Source organism: Marmota flaviventris, chromosome 9 (assembly GCF_047511675.1).
Source record: "Marmota flaviventris isolate mMarFla1 chromosome 9, mMarFla1.hap1, whole genome shotgun sequence".
Lineage (NCBI taxonomy): Eukaryota > Metazoa > Chordata > Mammalia > Rodentia > Sciuridae > Marmota > Marmota flaviventris.
In genome coordinates, this window is record NC_092506.1 from 1979262 (window position 1) to 1996304 (window position 17043).

Below are 17043 nucleotides of genomic sequence, written 5' to 3' on the forward strand. Positions count from 1 at the left end.
CACTACCTGTCTTTAAATCTGGCTTCATAAGGATGAGGACTTTTTACTTATAAATATTGTTGGGTAGAAGTGTTGGGTAGTGTTCAAAATATTCTTCAGAATCATTGGAAGGTGAGGGCCCTTCCTTAAGTGTTCAGATGTGTGTACAAACTTCCCATGAGTCTCAGTGTTCTCCTAGCCTTCCCAGGCCCTCAGTGCATATCAGCACCATTCACAGTTTCCCCATGTGCTCGGGCCTTCCCAAGGTTCTGGAAGCTCTTAGTGTATTGGGCACAAGAACACTGTGTTTAAAAACCACCCTAAGAGTCTCCTCTTCTTTTAGAATCTATTGAGATTGTCCCTGAATGCTAGTTCTCTTCTCTCTGTGTTTCTTCCAGACTCAGGGTGAATCTCTGAATCCTTTCCCTGGAAACTCTGGGCCCAGGGAACTTGAGCCTTGCTCTATGAATCTCAGGGCTTTATCTGGGTCTCTGTGAAGTCTCATGTCTTTTGCAGAAGCACAGGATGGCTCAGCATCTTCCCCACAGGTGAGTGTATTTGAATGTGTGTCACAGCCATTCCCCAAATCCTAGTCATGCTTAGGAATACTCTACTATATTGGATTGAAGGCTTTGTATGCTATCTAGTGGTGCTCAGGTTCTTCCACAGCATTCTGGAAAAACAAAAAAACAAGGGGTGTCACAAGGCTTTAAATAGGAAATAGAGCCCTGCCCAGGGTGTCTTTGTAACTGAGAGATATTCCCATTATCCTTGTGGGGCTCAGGGCCTTTCCCATTGCATGGGTGGCACTCAGGCTCCCTCATGTTTTTGAGTATAAGCTCAGGGCTTTGTCCAGGGTCTCAGTTTGGCTTATTGTATTGTGAAGTGACATTCAGAGGCTCAGGGATTTCTCCTTTAATGGGAACTCGGGTATGATTGATTCTCAGATTTTTCTCCTGAGCTTTTGAGTGGCTAAAGGCTCTCAATAAAGCCTTTAGATTGACAGTAGGTTTCAAAGCTTCCACCAGGATCAAAGTGGGGTTGTGGGTCTTTCCCACGGTGTCCTGTGTTTTAGTGCTTTTCCAGCACAATAATAAAGCTCCTGGGGTTTTCTTGATCTTTAGTGGGCCTCTCAATGTCCTGCCCAGTGTATCTGTACTGCTCAGAACAGTGTGCAGGATTTCAGTGTGACTCTGGGTTGTACACTAATTTGATGTGAGATCACCAGCTTTCCATGAGTTTGTGTGACCCACATGTCTTCAGAAATGTCTCGGGGCAATCAGGGCCTTCACTTGTTTCTAATAGTGTTCAGGCCTTTTTTTTAACTCTTTCACTGGAATTCAGAGCTTTTTCAAGTCAGTAAGAAAGCCATGTACACTGGTACAGAGATGCATTGGATTGTGTGATTTCCCAACATCTCAGTGAGTAGCATGGTCTCCTCCAGTCTCATAGTCATGCTCTGAAAGCTCCCCCAGAGTCTCAGTGTTCTTCTTTAATCTACCATGCATACAATTGTACTCTTGGACATTCCTTGCATTTCAATGTGCTTTAGGATTCTCCTCAGGTTTTCAAAGAGCCAAAGGACTTCCCCAAGGCCTTAGTGGAACTCATGGTCACTAGAGGCTCTCCCATGTTTTTTAGGGCCTCTTGTCTCAGTCATTTTCAGTGCTATTCCCAGTGCTATTCTCCATGGCTGAGTAGTTTCTCAAAGACACACTGGTTTCAGAGGGTTTGCCAGAGTTTCAGTCAATCTCAGCACCTTTCCAAGGTTTCAGTGGACTTCATTTCTCATCCAAAATCACAGTGTGTCTCAGGTCAAGATCAGAATCTTAGTGAGCCTCAGGGCATTTCTCAGGGTCAATGTGATTTCAAAGTTTCTTTGCAGAATCTTTGTGGTGCCATTGCCTTCCCAGGCACTCAAGAAGCTGTAGTCTTCCCAGGTTACTCACATGATCAGGATCTACTGCAAGATTCTAGGGACACTGAGAGTTTCAGAAAAGTTCAGGGTCTTTTCCATTGTCATGTGCCTCAGGGACTACCCCAGACACACCAGAGGACTCTAGGCCTTTCTTGTGATTTCTGTGTTGTTTATAGATGTTGACCTAGTCTTCCTGGTACTGAGTGACCTATTGCCCAGTTTTCCAAACATGCTCTAGTCTTCCCAAAGCATCTCACATTCATAAATTTTCTTCACTGTGGTCTCATTGGGGTTCAAAATATTCTTCATATTTGTAGAAGCTTAAGGCCACTTTATTCATTTGAGAGAAGGGCTTTTCCTTCCATTGACAGATGTGTGCATAACTTTCCAATAATTTATGTGTCTTTTAGCTTCCCAGGTTCTCAGTGCAGATCAGTACAATTCACAATGTCACCATGTGCTCAGAACCTTACCAAAATTGTCAATAGGTCTCATGGTGATTTGAAGTGGAATACTAAGTTTCAGAGCCAAGTTAAAAGGTCATTATTATTTAAGGGTTTTTAGAGGTTGTTCATGAGTCTCAGTGCTATTTCAGAGTCTCCTAGATGCTCAGTGCTTCTTCTGGCCTAGGAGCCAGTCTCAGAATCATCCAAAGAAAATATTGCCTTCAGTTCCATTCAGAGTTATTCAATGAATCCCAGGGTTTTCCCCAATTTTCAGTGATGCTAAACTCCATTTCAGGTTCAAGATGATCTCATGATGTTGTCCAGTGTTTGATTGTCTGACAGGGCCTGCCCAAATATGGTAGTGAGGCCTAGTGTCTTTGCTACACTTCCATTGGGTTTTAGAACTCTACAAGATATTGATTGGTGCTCAGATTCTGTTACTTTATTCTGGGAAAATAATGGCATTCACTAGTGTCTCATTGGGAAATGTATGCTTGCACCGTGACCTTGTAACACAGACATATTCACATTGTCATGGTTGTGCTCAGGGCCTTGCCCACTGTGTCACAGACACTCAGGGCTTCTCTGTTTCTTAATATCAGCTCAGGGTTTTCTGCAGGGTCTCAGTCCAGCTCAGTGCTTTCCCAATGACTTGGAGGCTCTAAGGGAACTCACTGAGCTCTTGTTGGAGATCTCAGTTGTTGTTGGGCCTCCAATTGTTCCTTACAGCTTCTGTGTGGTTAGAGACCTTCGGGAGATTTACAGTGGGGTTCAGGGCCCATGTCAGGATCTGGAGGGATTGTGGAGCATTCCCAGGGTCTCTTTGTGTCTCTATGCCTTTCTCACTCAATACGATGATCATGACCCTCCATGTATCTTACTAGACCTTGATGCATTCCAAAGTGTGTTTGTTGTTTTCACCACAATCTCTAGATTTCCCTGTGACTCAGAGCTGTCTATAGAATTGCAGTGGCATTCCAAAGCTCTCCATGAGTTTGCTTGCTTGGGTCCAAAATTTTCTCTTGGCATTTTGGGTCCTCAGGGTTCTGATTGTTGTTAGGATTTTTTGTAGTATCTCACTGGAATTCAGGAATTTGCAGGTCAATAAGGAGGCTCCTGGGCATTGGTATTAATTTAGTGGACTGTGTGTCCTTTCCCAGGGTCTCATGGCTTTCCTGGTCTCCTTCAGTCTCACACTCATGCTCTGGGTGTTTTCCCAGTGCCTTCATGTTCTGCTTATTTTCTTTGTGCATCCAGTTGAGATTTGTGATATCCCCAGCATCTCAGTGAAGTTTAGTATGTTCCCCAGCTTTCAAAGATCCAGAAGACTTGTCCAGAGCCACAGTGGATCTCATGGCAATTACCATGCTCTCAATTTTTCTTAGGGCCTTTGGCAATGTCTCTGTCATTTGCAGTGCTATTCCCAGAGCCTCATCAGGGCTTAGATAGATTTGCAAACACTTATTGTTTTCCGAGACTTTGCCAGAGTCTCAGTAAAATCAACACCTTTTACCAGGTTGTCAGTGGAGTTCATTGCTCTTGCAGGGGCCTGTCCACAGTGTAAATGAGTTCCAGGGCATTTCTCAGGGTCACAGTGGTATTCAAGGCTTATTTGCAGAGTGTCAGTGTTTCCATTGCCTTCCCAGACCCTCAGTGAAGCTGTAATCTCCCCAGGTCATGCACATAATCAGGGCCTATTCCAGAGTCTTAGTGATACTGAAGGTTTCAGAGGGATCAGGTCTTTTTCATTGTCAGTGAGCCTTCAGACATACGCTGTACACTCAGGAGGACTCAGGGCCTTCCACATGATTTCTGTCTTGTTTACAAAGGTCCATCTGGTCTTCATGATACTGATTGGAATACTGTTCAGTGTTTACATAATGTTCAAGCCTTCAACAAAAAACTCACTTTCATTTTATTCACTGTAGTCTCATTGCTGTTCAAAACATTCTTCATATTCTGAAAATAGTGAAGGGCCCTGTTTCCATGGATATATGCATGCACAACCTTCCCAAAAGTCTTATTTTCCTCCTTGCCTTCCCAGCATCTCAGTGAAGATCAGCCTTGTTCACAATTTCACCATGTGCTCAGGGCCCTTGAAAACATCTAACTAGGTCTCATTGCTTTTGTAGAGGTACTCTGAGTTTGAGAGACAACCTAGGGGTCCTATTCTTTCAGGATCTTTGACCCATTGTCCATGAGGCTCAGAGTCTCAGTAATGCTCAGTGCTTCTTCTGGCCTTGGAGCCAGGCTCTGAACCTTCCAAAGGAAACACAGGCTTCAGTGCTGTTCAGGGTTCCTGTATGAACCCCGGGGTTTCCCCAGATTCTCAGTTAAGCTAAACTCCACTTTCTGCTTCACACTGCTGCTGAGCAGGTTGCCCAGTGTCTGATTGTGTGTCAGGGCCTGCCCAAATATCCTAGTGAGGCCTAGGGACTATATTAGTCTTTTAGTGGTCTTTACAACTCTACAAAAATTGAGTGGTGCTCAGATTCTGTTACACTATTCTGGGAAAATAATTGCCTTCACTAGTCTCATTGCCCCCAGTGTCCTTGTAATATGGAAATATTCCCATTTTCATTGTCGTGCTCAGGGCCTCCTTCACTGTGCCAGGGGCACTCATGGCTAGCCTGTGTTTCTCAGTATAAGCTCAGGGTATTCTCCCCAGTCTCCATCTGGCTCAGTGCTTTCCCCAATGACTTACAGGGACTCAGGGAAGTCACTAGCCCCTTTCTGAAAATCTCAGGTATGACGTGTCTCTGATTCTTCCCTAAAGCTTCTGTGAGGCTAAAGTACTCACAGTAATTTGCAGTAATGATTTACAGTAATGTTCAGGGCCTCCCCCATGGACTACATGGGGTAGTAGATTTTCCCAGTGTGTCCTTGTGTCTCAGTGTTTCTCAAGCTCAACAATGAAGCTCATGGGTTTCCCAATTTTCTTTGTAGAACCACAATGCCTTCACAGCTTATGTGTAAATCTCAGGAATTCATTGTGACTCAGGGGTGTTCAGATGCTTTCCATGAGTTTGTGTGATTCAAAGGTCTTCCAAAGTGTCTTTTTGCATTCAGAGCCTTCACTGGTTTCTTCTTGGGGTTCAGGGATTTTCTCAGTGTATCACTAAAATTCAAGGATTTTGCAGGTCACAAAGGAGGCTCATGGACTCTGCTACTGATTCATGGATTGAGGGTTTTAACCAGGATCTCAGTGAATTTCATGGACTTCTTTAGTTTCAGAGTCATGCCCAGAGAGTTCCCTAGAGTGTTAGTGTTCTTCTTTCCTTCCTCATGCATTCAGTTGAGCTCTTGGACATTCCCACCTCCTCAGTGAATTTAATGATGTTCCCGAGTTATTCAAAGAGCCGAAGGTCTTACCCAGGGATTCAGTGGAACTCATGACCATTACCAAGCTTTCAGTTTTCCTCAGGGCCTTTGTAGAGTCTCAGTCATGTTCAGTGCTATTCCCAGACTCTCACCTGGGCTTAGATAATTCCCTAAAGACACACTGGGTTCATAGTATTTGCTTAATCTTAGTAAATCTCAGCACATTTCCCATGTTCTCAGTTGAGTTTATTGCCATTTACAGAGTCACAGAGTTTCTCAGGGAAAACAGAGAGCCTTACCCAGTCTCATGGCATTTCTCAGGGTCCCAGTGGTACCCAGGGTTTTCTGCAGTCTTCGTGGTGTCATTGTCTTCTGAAGTACTAAGTAAATCTATAGTCTTCCCAGTTAAGATTGATGATCAGGACCTACCCCAAAACCTTTATAACTCTTAGGGTTTCAGAGGGGCTCAGGGTCTTTCCAAGTGTCAGTGGGCCTCAGGCCTACCCTGGATTCTCAGGGGTGCTCAAGGCCTTCTTCAGAATTTCATTGTTGTTGAGAAAAGCTCATTTGTTATGGCACATAAAATGCTGCCCAGTGTTTAAAAGATGCTAAGGCTTCTACAAATTTCTGAGATTTGTTAATTCCTTTCACTGTGGTCTCAATCATGTTCAAAATAGTCTTCATATTCTCAGGAAGGTGAAGGGCCATTCCTTAGGTTGACAGATGTGTGCACAACATTCCCAAAGTCTTAGTAATCTCAGTGCCTTCCCAGGTTGTCAGTACAGATCTGCACCATTTACAATTTCATCATGTGCTCAGGATCTTTTTAAGATTCTCAATTGGTGTCACTGCTTTTTGCAGAGGAACACTATGTTTCAGAGCCAATCTCAGAGTGTCTATTATTTCATGTTTTTACAGTTTGTGTATGAGGCTCAGAGCTATTCTCAAAATCTCCAGGATGCACAGTGCTTTTTTCAGTCTCAAGTAAGTCTCTGAATGTTCCTAAGGAAACACTGGATTCAGGGGCATTCATGGATTCTCAATGAATCCCAGTACCTTGCCCAGTGTCTCTGTGGACGTATGTGCCATTTACAGCTTCACAGCTGCAAATGAAGATGCTTAGCATCCTCCCCAGTGTTTGACTGAGTATCTCAGCCTTCCGAAGAATCTTGATGAGACCTAAGACCTACCCTAACTATTTCACTGGATTAAGAACTCTTCACAATATTTAGTGGTACTTCAATCCTTTCACCGCATTTGGGAGGGAGAGATGGTTTTGCTAATATCTCACTGAGGAACATAGCTTTGCCCAGTGTGGCGTTGTAACACAGAGATATTCCCACTTTTATAATGGTGCTCAGGGCATTCCCTACTGTGTCACTGGCACTCAGGGCTACCCCATATTTCTTACTATTATTTCAGGGCTTTCTCCAGGGTCTCATTCTGGCTCAGTGTTCTCCCCAATAACTAACATGGGATTATGGTATTTTCTAGGGTCTTTTTTGATATTTCAGATATTATTGAGTCTCAAATTATTTCCCCAAGCTTCTGTGATGCTAAAGGTCTTCAGTATATTACAGTGGAGTTGAGGACTTATACCAGGGTCTAAGTGGGATTGTGGAACTTTCCCAGGTGTCCTTGTATTTCAGTGCTTTTCAAGATCAACAGTGAAGCTCATGGCTTTCCCATGATCTTTAGTGGACTTAAAGGCCTTCCACAGTGTATCTGTAGTTCCCAGCATAATCTCTAGGATTTCCATGTGACTCAGGTCTCTACAGAGACTTTCAGATATCTACAGATACTTTGTGTGATTCAAAGGCCTTCAAAGCTGTCTTTTGGCATTGAGGGTCTTCACTTATTTCTATTTGTTGTTTAGGGAATTGAGGACTTTTTTTTAGGTTACTAAGAAGGCTCATGGACTCTGGTACTGATTTGGTGGATTGTGGGTCCCAGCTCAGGATGTCTGTGGGTTTCATGTTTTCCTCCTATCTGATAGTCATGCTCATGTTGTTCCGAAAGTGTCTCCATTTTCTCATTTCCTTCCTTCTGCATCAAGTTAAGATTTTTTGCCCCCTATTCTCTTGAAGGCTCAAGGCCTTCCCCAGAATTTCAGTCATGTTTGGAATGTTCCACAGGGTGTTCATGATGTGTGAAATATTACCCAGTGTTTAGAGGAGGCTTCACCAAGAATGTCAGAGTTGTTAATTTCACTCATTGTTGTCTCAATGATGTTGAAACTATTCTTCAGATTTTAGAAAGGTGAAGGACCACACCTTAGGTTGACAGATCTCAGATTCCTCCCCAGAACTTCTGTGAGGCAAAAGGCCTTCACTAGGGTTACTGTGGTGTTCAAGCCCGCCACCAGGGTCTAAGTGGGATTGTGGGTCTTTCCCAGCATATCCTCATGTCTCAGTGCTTTTCAGTATCAACAATGAAGTTCATGGCTTTTCCAGGTTCTTTAGTGGGTATCAACACTTTCCACCATGTATCTGTAGTTCTCAGGACAATCTCCAGCATTTCAGTGAGACTCAGGTCTGTCCATAGTATTTTATTGGAGTGAAGATGCTTTTCATGAGTTAATGTGATTCAAGGGCCTTCAGAAGTATCTTTTGGCACTCTGGACCTTCTCTGATTTCTAATTAGTGTTCATGGTTTTTCCCAGAGTACCACTGGAATTCAGGGCTTTTGCAGGATAGTGTGGAGGCTCATAAACACTGGTACTTTTTTTGTGGACTTTTGTTCCAACCTAGCACCTCAGTGGGTTCTATGGTCTCCTCCAGTCTGAGAGTCAGGCTCAAGGTGTTCCCCAGAGCTTTAGACTTCTCTTTTTCTTCCCTGTGCATTCAGTTGAGCTCATAGACATTCCCAGCCTCTCAGTGTGGTTCAGGACGTTCTTCAGGTTTTCAAAGAGCCAATGGACTTGCTTAGCGCCTTAGTGAAACTTATGCCCATTATCAGGTTCTCAGTTTTTCTCATGGCCTTTTGCAATGTCTCAGTCATGTTCAGTGCTATTCCCAGTGTCTCACAAAGGCTTAGGTAATTCCCAAAAGATTCAGTTGGGTCTGAGTTTTTGCCTGGGTCTCAGTGATTCTCAGCACATTTCCAAGGTTCTCATGAAGTCCATTGCCATTCCTTGGGTCACATAGTTGCTCATGGTCAGCCCAGAAACTGAGTTATTCTCAGAGCATTCCCAGGGTCACAGTGGTACCCAGGGTTTTCTTTAACATCTTAGTGGTGTCATTGCCTACCCAGGCTCTCAGTGAATCTACAGTCTTTCCAGGTTACACTGATGATCAGGGCCTATCCCAGAGTTATAACAGTCAGAGTATCAGAGGGGCTTAAAGTATTACCCAGTGTCCATGGGCCTCAGGATCTACCCTAGAGTCTCAGGAGGGCTCAAGGCATTGAACCCATTAAGGGTTTTTCAATGAATACCAAGGCTTTGCCCAAGGTTTCTGTGGAGCTAAGTGCCATTCTCAGTATCACACTTGTGCTCTACATGTCCCCCAAAATTTGATTGTGAGTATTTTCTCAAGTAGTGTATTGAGTCCTATGCACAATTTCAGTGGATTTTAGAACTCTGCAGTATATCTAGTAGTGTTAAATTCTTCCACAGCATTCTGGTCGCCTTCCATAGTGTCTCATTGAGGAATACAGCCTTACCAAGTGTGCTGTTGAAACTCAGAGATATTCCCTTGGTCATAGTGGTGCTCAGGGCCTACCCCGCCATGTCAGCAGCACTCAGGGCTACCCCATGTCTGCTAGTGTAAGCTCAGGGGTTTCTCCAGGGTCTCACTCTAGCTCTGTGCTTTTCCTGCTGATCTACATGGGCTCAAGGAATTCTCTAGTGTGCTTTTTGAGATCTCAGCTATTATTGGGTCTCAGAGTATTCCCCAGAGTTTCTGTGAGGCTAAAGGCTGTCAATGAACAAGCTGAGAGTTGTGCACAAGGCACACGAGGCTCTTAGCAGGGTGGTGGATCTTTCCCAGGATCTTTTGTGTTTCAGTTTTTTTTTAAGTTCAACATGAAGCTCTTGGCTTTCCCATATTTTCTTGAGTAACTTCATTCCTTCCACAATGTATGTGTAGTGCTTAGGACAATCTCTAGCATGTTAGTGTGACTCAGGGCTGTCCAGTGTTTCAGGTCTGTTCAGAGACCTTCCATGAGTTTATGTGATCGTAGGTCTTCAAAATAATTTCTAGGCATTCAGGGCCTTCACTGGTTTTTAATTGGTGTTCAGCATTTTCTCAGTGTATCCATGATATTCAGAGCTTTTGAAAGTCACAAAGGGGTATTATGGACCTTGGTAGTGATTCAATGGGGTGTGGGTCCTTGCTCTGGGGCGCATGGGGTTTCTTGGTCTCTCCTGCTCACAGTCATTCTCAGGATGCTCCCTCAATGTCTTAGTGCTCTGCTTCCATTCCTTGTGCATTCAGTTGAGCTCTGTGACATTCCCAGCATGGGAAAGGATGTTTCCCCGGTTTTCAAGGAGCCAGAGGTCTTTCCAAAAGCTTCAGTGGAACTCTTAGCCATTACTACACTCTCATTTTTTTTCTCAGGGCCATTTGCAGTGTCTTAGTGACTTTGAGTGCTATTCGCAGACACTAAATAGGGTTAGAGTTCCCTAAAGACACCCTGGGTTTAGAGTTCTTGCTGGGGTCTCAGTTAATCTCTGCACTTATCCCCATTTGTCAGTGGAATTCATTGTCATTCCTAGGGTAACAGTGTTACTCAGTGCAAGTCAGTGTCTTACTGAGTTTGAGTACATTACAGGGGTCACAGTGGTGCCCAGGCCTTCTCCATAGAATTAATGGTGTTATTGTCTTCCTAGGCACTCAGTGAGTTTTCCAAGGTTACACTGATTATCAGGGCCTACCACAGAATCATAGCAAGACTCAGGGTATCAAAGGGATTTAATATCTTTTCCAGTGTCAGTGGGCCAAAGGGCCAACCCTACTGTCTCAGGAGGGTTCATGTCTTCCTCAGAATTTCAATCTTGTTTAGAAAGTTTCACATGGTATTCATGGTGCCTGTAATATTTCCCAGTGTTAACAAGGGCTCAAGTCTTCAAAAAAGTCTCAGGTTCATTAATTTCATTCACTGTTGTCTCTGTTCTGTTCAAAATATTCATCAGAGTTTTAAGAAGAAAAAGAGCCCTCCTTACATTGACAGATGTAGGCACAACTTTCCCAAGACTTAGTGATCTCATTGCCTTCCCAGCTCTCAGTGCAGATCAGCACAATCCACAAACACATCATGTGCTCAGGGCCTTCCCAAGGGTCTCCATAGGTCTCATTGCCTTTTGCAGGGCAACACTAAGTTTTAGAGCCAACGTCAGAGAATAGTATAATTTCAGGATCTTTTGTAAGGTGTTCATGAGGCTCAGTGCTATTCTCAGTGCTTTTGTCATTATTGGAATGAGGCTCTGAATCTTTCCAAAGGAAACAGTGTGTTCAGGGTCATTGAGGTTTTGCCCAGGGTGTCTGTGGAGCTAAGTGCCATTCCAAACACCCCAGTTGTGCTCAGAATCTTCCCTAGAATTTGATTGTTTGTCAGGGCCTTTCCAAGAATTGTAGTGAGACTTAGGGCCTACCACAATATTTTTTTGTGGTTTTAAGAATGTGGAACAATATCTAGTGGTACTCAGATTCTTCCATAGTATTCTGGGAAAATAATGACATTTATAGTGTCTCATTGGGTAATAGAGGTTTCCTGAGTGTGTCGTTGTATCAGAGAGACTTCCCTAGCACTGCTTGCCACAGTCTGGCTGGGCACAATCAGGAGCCACTTGTCAAAAGAAACTAACTTTATTTTTAGAACCACACACGCCAAACAAAACAGCCTCTCAGGAAAAACCCTCAGAGCCTCAACTGCCACCACCGGCTTTCCACAAGCCTCTCTCTCCCCCCACAAGCTTCTCCCCACCTCCCACAATCCTCCTGCTCTTGAGGCCGATTGGCTGGGTCACGTGGGCGGAGCCAAAAAAGTCCCCCAATGAGCAGCTCCGTGGTCTGAAAGGGCAGGGAAACAGCCCAATGAGCATCACCGCAGAGGAGCCAATCAGCTAGATGTTGCTGGGGCCGTTGTGAGCCAATCATCAGCCGGCAGCTGGAAGTTTGCTGGCAGCTGGAAGTTTGCTGGGGCCCCTTCGGCTGTGGCTCTCAACATCTCCCCCTCTCTGTTTAAACAACAAGCATGTGGCTTAGGGACCGTGCCTGCCTTAGGTTGTCCAATAGTACATATGGTCCTTAGGTTGGTACCATTGCAATTGGATCTTACCCGTCACTGACTACCGGTCCAGTATACAGCCACACCTGTGGAGAGGTCTTTGTACCAGTGGAGGGGGGGGTGAGGTTCTTTGCCTCACCTCTGTTGGCCCCCAAATTTTAGCTGGACGATCATGACAAGCAGAAGGGAGGAAGATACACCAAGCCAATTGACGGCTCCTTTTGGAAAAATTGTACCACCAATGACATCATCAGCAAAAATACCCCAACACTACCACAAGTCGCTGCACCAACAGATAGTTCACAATGCATACAGGTGAGCTCACAATGTGTCCAGGCAAGTTCTGCAAGCAGTTCAGTGATGGCTATTGTAGAAGCTGTAGATTGGTTTTATCTTTGACTTCACCAGCACTGGGATGAAGATAGAAATTCTGGCAATAATGGCTAAAGAAAAAATTATGTAACATTACAGAAGGCACTAAAAGAAAACAATTTTCTTAACAATTTACATTGTCTTCACCGGCACTGGGATGAAGATAGGAATTCTGGCAATAATGGCTAAAGAAAAAATTATGTAACATTACAGAAGGCACTAAAAGAAAACAATTTTCTTAACAATTTACATTGTCTTCACCGGCACTGGGATGAAGATAGGAATTCTGGCAATAATGGCTAAAGAAAAAATTATGTAACATTACAGAAGGCACTAAAAGAAAACAATTTTCTTAACAATTTACATTGTCTTCACCGGCACTGGGATGAAGATAGGAATTCTGGCAATAATGGCTAAAGAAAAAATTATGTAACATTACAGAAGGCACTAAAAGAAAACAATTTTCTTAACAATTTACATTATCTTTAAGAGAATTATTAAATATAATGAAAAGGAAAGGTGAAAGTAAACAAACAGATCTGTTAACCTTCTTTTTTGTTTACATATTAAAACAATCCTCAACAGTTGTTTACCCAATTTAAATTAAACCATATAAATCACGTGAAAAAAAAATATTTGGATCCATTTTATCATGAGCGCTCATCATATATGATATATGGATCCAAATATTTTTATATATTATATCCATAATATTCCCAGTGTGTCAGCAGCACTCAGAGCCACCACATGTTTCTTAATGTAAGCTCAGAGCTTTCTGCCAGGTCTCAGTTTGGCTCAGTGTTTTCCTGCAATGACTTACAGGGGTCTAGGAATTCTCTAGCATCTTTATTGTGATGTCAGGTACATTGGTTGTAACAGTTTTCCCCCAGAGCTTCTGTGAGGCCAAAGGCCATCTATAAAGAGTTTCACAGTTTTGTTCAGTGCCTCCACCAGGGTTAATGTTGGCTTGTGGATCTTTTCCAGGGTCTTCTGTGTCTCAGTGCTTTCCCAGCTCAGCAACGAAGCTCATGGCTCCCCATGTTCTATAGTGGGCCTCATTGTTTCTCATTGTGTATGTGTAGTTCTCAGGTCCATCTCTATGTTTTCAGTGGGACTCAGGTCTGTCTACTGCATTTCACGGATGTTCAGGTGCTTTCCATGTGTTTGTGATTTAAAAGCCTTTAGAAGTGTCTCTTGTAATTCAGGGCACTCACTGGTTCCTATACGGTGTTCAGAGCCTTCCCAGTGAATCACTGAAATTCAGGGCTTTGGAAGACACTAAGGAGGCTTATGAATTCTGGTACTGATTTGTTGGATTATGGGTCTTGCCCAGGTTCTCTGTGGGCTTCATGGTCTCCTCCAGGCTTAGTGTTGTGTCAGAGTATTCCCCCAGAGTCTTAGTATTCTCTTTCCCTTCCTCATGCATTCAGTTGAGCTACTGAACATTCCCATAATATCAGTGTGGTTTAGGATGCTTCCTAGGTTTTCAAAGAGCCAAAGGCTTTGCCTATTGCCTCCGTGGAACTCATGATAATTTCCAGGCACTCAGCTTTACTCAGGGCCTTTTGCAGTGTCTCAGTCATGTTTAGTGCTATTCCCAGAGTTTCACTAGTGATTAGATAATTCCAGAAGGAAACAAAAATTTAGAGTTTTTGCCAGGTAATCAGTAAATCTCAGCACACTTCCCAGTTTGCCAGTGGAATTTATTGTCATTCCCAGCATTACAGGGTTGCTCATGGTCAGACCAGAGTCTTACTGAGTCTCAGGGCATTCCCCTTGGTAACAGTTGTGCCCAGGACCTTCTGCAGAATCTTAATGGTATCTTTGCCTTCACAAGGCCTCAGAAGAAGAAGCTATAGTCTTCCCAGGTAAGAGTGATGATCAGTTCCTACCCCAGAGTCTTAGTGACACTCAGGGTATCAGAGGGGATCTGGTCTTCCCCAATGTCAGTGGGACTCAGAGCCTAACCTAGAGTCTCAGGAGGGCTCTAGGCCTTCCCCACATTTTCATTCATGTTTAGAAAGGTCCAAATGGTCTTCCTGGTGCTTGTAATTTTGCTCAGTGTGTAGAGGAGGCCTAGGCCTTAAACAAGAGTCTCAGCTCCATTAGTTTTAATCATTATTGTTTCAGTTGTGTTCAAAATAATAAAGCCCTCATTATTCCCCATTATTCTGGAAAATAATGGACTTTCCTGTGGTTTCACTAGGGAAGCAAGCATTTTGCAGTACATCATTGTAATAGAGAGATATTCCCATTGTTACAGTGGTGCTTAGGACCTTCCCCACTGTGTCAGCAGCACTCAGGGCTACCCCATGTTTATTACTGTGAACTCACTTCTTTCTCCAGGGTTTATGTCTGCATTATTGGTTTTCCCAATGACTTACAGGGACTTGGGGAATTCTCTAGGGTCTTTGTGAGAACTTAGGTATGATTAACTTTCAGATTATTTGGATTATATCTTCCGAGAGGCTGAAGATCTTCAATTAATAAAAAAGATTGACCATAGAGTTCATGGCCTCTCCATCATCAAAATGGGGTTGTGGACCTTTCCTAGTGCCTCCTGGTGTCAGTGTTCAGCTCTATGATGAAGTTTATGGCTTTCCCATGTTCTTATTGGGGCTCAGAGCCTTCCACAGTGTATCTGTAGTTTTCAGGAAAATCTCTAGGATTTTCACATGATTCACAACTGTCCATAGAATTTCAGGGGTGTTCCATGAGTTTGTGTGATTCAAAGTCTGAAAAAAGTCTCTTGGCATTCATGGTTTTTGTCAGTGTCTCAGTAAATCTCAGCACTTTCCCCAGGTTCTCGGTGGAGTTCTTTGCCATTCTCTGGGTCATGTGTTGCTCAGGTCCTGCCCAGAGTCTTTGTCCCAGGGCATTCCCCAGGATTACAGTGATCTCCAGGGCCTTCTGCAGAGTATTCATGGTGTCACTGCCTTCCTAGGCACTCAGTGATGCTGTAGTCTTCCCAGGAAACACTGATGATCATGGTCTATGCTAATTTCTCTGTGACAGGAAGGATATCAAAGGGATCAGCTTCTTTCCCAGGGTCAGTGGACCTCAGGGCCTACCCTAGACCTCAGGAGGGCTCAAGGCCTTCCCAAGAATTTCAATATTGTTTAGAAAGTTCTACATGTTATTCATGCTGTATGTAATATTGCCACGTATTTAGAAGAGGTTCAAAGCTTCAACAAGAATCTCAGATTTGTTAATTTTCAATGGTGATCTAAATGATCTTCAGAATTTTTGGAAAGCCACAGCCCTTCCTTTGCTTTACTGATGTGTGCACAACCTTCCCAAGAGTTTAGTGGTTTCAATTCTGTTCCAGATGTTCAGTGCAGATCAGCATCATTCACAATTTCACCATGTGCTCAAGGCCTTCACAAGGTTCTCAATAGGTCTTATTGCTTTTGCAGTAGAACACTGAGTTTCAGAACTAAGCTCAGTATCCAATTATTTATGTATTTTACAGGTTGTCTCTGAGGCTCAGTGGTATTCTCAGTGTCTTTATGATGCTTAGTGCTTCTTCTAGCTTTGGAGGGAGGCTCTGAATCTCCTCAAGCAAAACACTGTTTATGGCCAAGGAGGTTTTCTCAATGCATCTCAGGACCTTGAGCAGGGTCTCTGTGAAGCTAAGTGCCATTCCCAGCATCACAGTTGTGCTCCTCATCCTCCATAGTGTTCAATTGTTTGTAAGGCCTTTCCAAGTACAGTAGTGTGGCGTACAGCCTATAGTACTCTTTTAGTGTATTTATGTACTCTGTGCAATATCTATTGGTGCTCAGATCCTTCCACCATATTTTGTGAAACAATGGCCTTCCATAGTGTCTTATTGGGGAATAGAGCTTGCCAGTGTGTCATTATAACTGAGAGATATTCCCATTGTCATGGTCATTCCTATTTCTCAAGGACTTCTTCACTGTGTCAATGGCACTCAGGGCTACTCCATGTTTCTTTGGTAAGCTCAGGGCTTTCTGCAGGGTCTCAGTCTGGCTCAGTGCTTTCCCCAATGACTTCCTCAGGCTCAGGGGATTCTCTTGGTCTTTTCTGAGATCTCAGGTATAATTGGATCTCAGGTTAAACCTCTTCAATAAATAGCATTACAGTGGTGTTGAGGGCCTCCACCAGGGTCATTGGCATTGGGGTCTTGCTCATGGTCTCCTTGTTTGTCAGTGCTTTTCCAGCTCAACAATAAAGCTGATAGCCTTCTCATGTTCTCTATTGGGTCTCAATGACTTCCACAGGGTATCTGCAGTACTTAGGATGATCTCTAGGATTTCTTTGTCACTAAGGGCTTTTCATGTCATTTCAGCAGTGTTCCAATGCTTTTCATGAATTTATGTGATTCAAAGGCCTTCACGAGTGTCTCTTTCTATTTGGCTCTTCATTGGTTTTTAACTGGTGTTCTGGCCTTTTCCAAGTGTTATCACTGGAATTCAGGGTTTTTCAGGTCACTAAAGATGCTCATGTGCTCTACTACTAATTCAGTGGATTGTGAATCCTTGCCCAGGGTCTCGGTAAATTTCATGGTCTCCTCCAGTCACAGTCATGCTCAGACTATTCCCTCAGAGTCTTAACATTCTTCTTCCTTTCATCATGCATTCAGTTGTGCCCTTAGACCTTTTCAGCTTAGTAGTGTTGTTCAAGGTATTCTCCAGGTTTTCAAAAAGCCTTGCCCAGAGCCTCAGTGGACCTCATGGCACTACCAGGCTCATGGCCATGATCAGGCTCTCCATTTGTCTCAGGGCCTTTTTCAGTGTCTCAGTCAAGTTCAGTGCT

The 17043-nt window shown here is 43.6% G+C and overlaps 1 long non-coding RNA gene across 15 annotated transcripts in view; it reads left to right on the forward strand.

Annotated features, from left to right (window-relative positions):
* Positions 1-17043, forward strand: part of LOC114084255 (uncharacterized) — a 107499-nt gene that overhangs the window by 85443 nt on the left and 5013 nt on the right. For 12 of the 15 annotated variants that reach the window (XR_011708467.1, XR_011708469.1, XR_011708470.1 and 9 more), the window contains one exon: positions 378-527. The exons of the other annotated variants lie outside the window; for them this stretch is intronic. This is a non-coding gene — a long non-coding RNA (uncharacterized lncRNA). The remainder of the gene's footprint in view (positions 1-377; positions 528-17043) is intronic. 15 annotated transcript variants of the gene reach the window in all.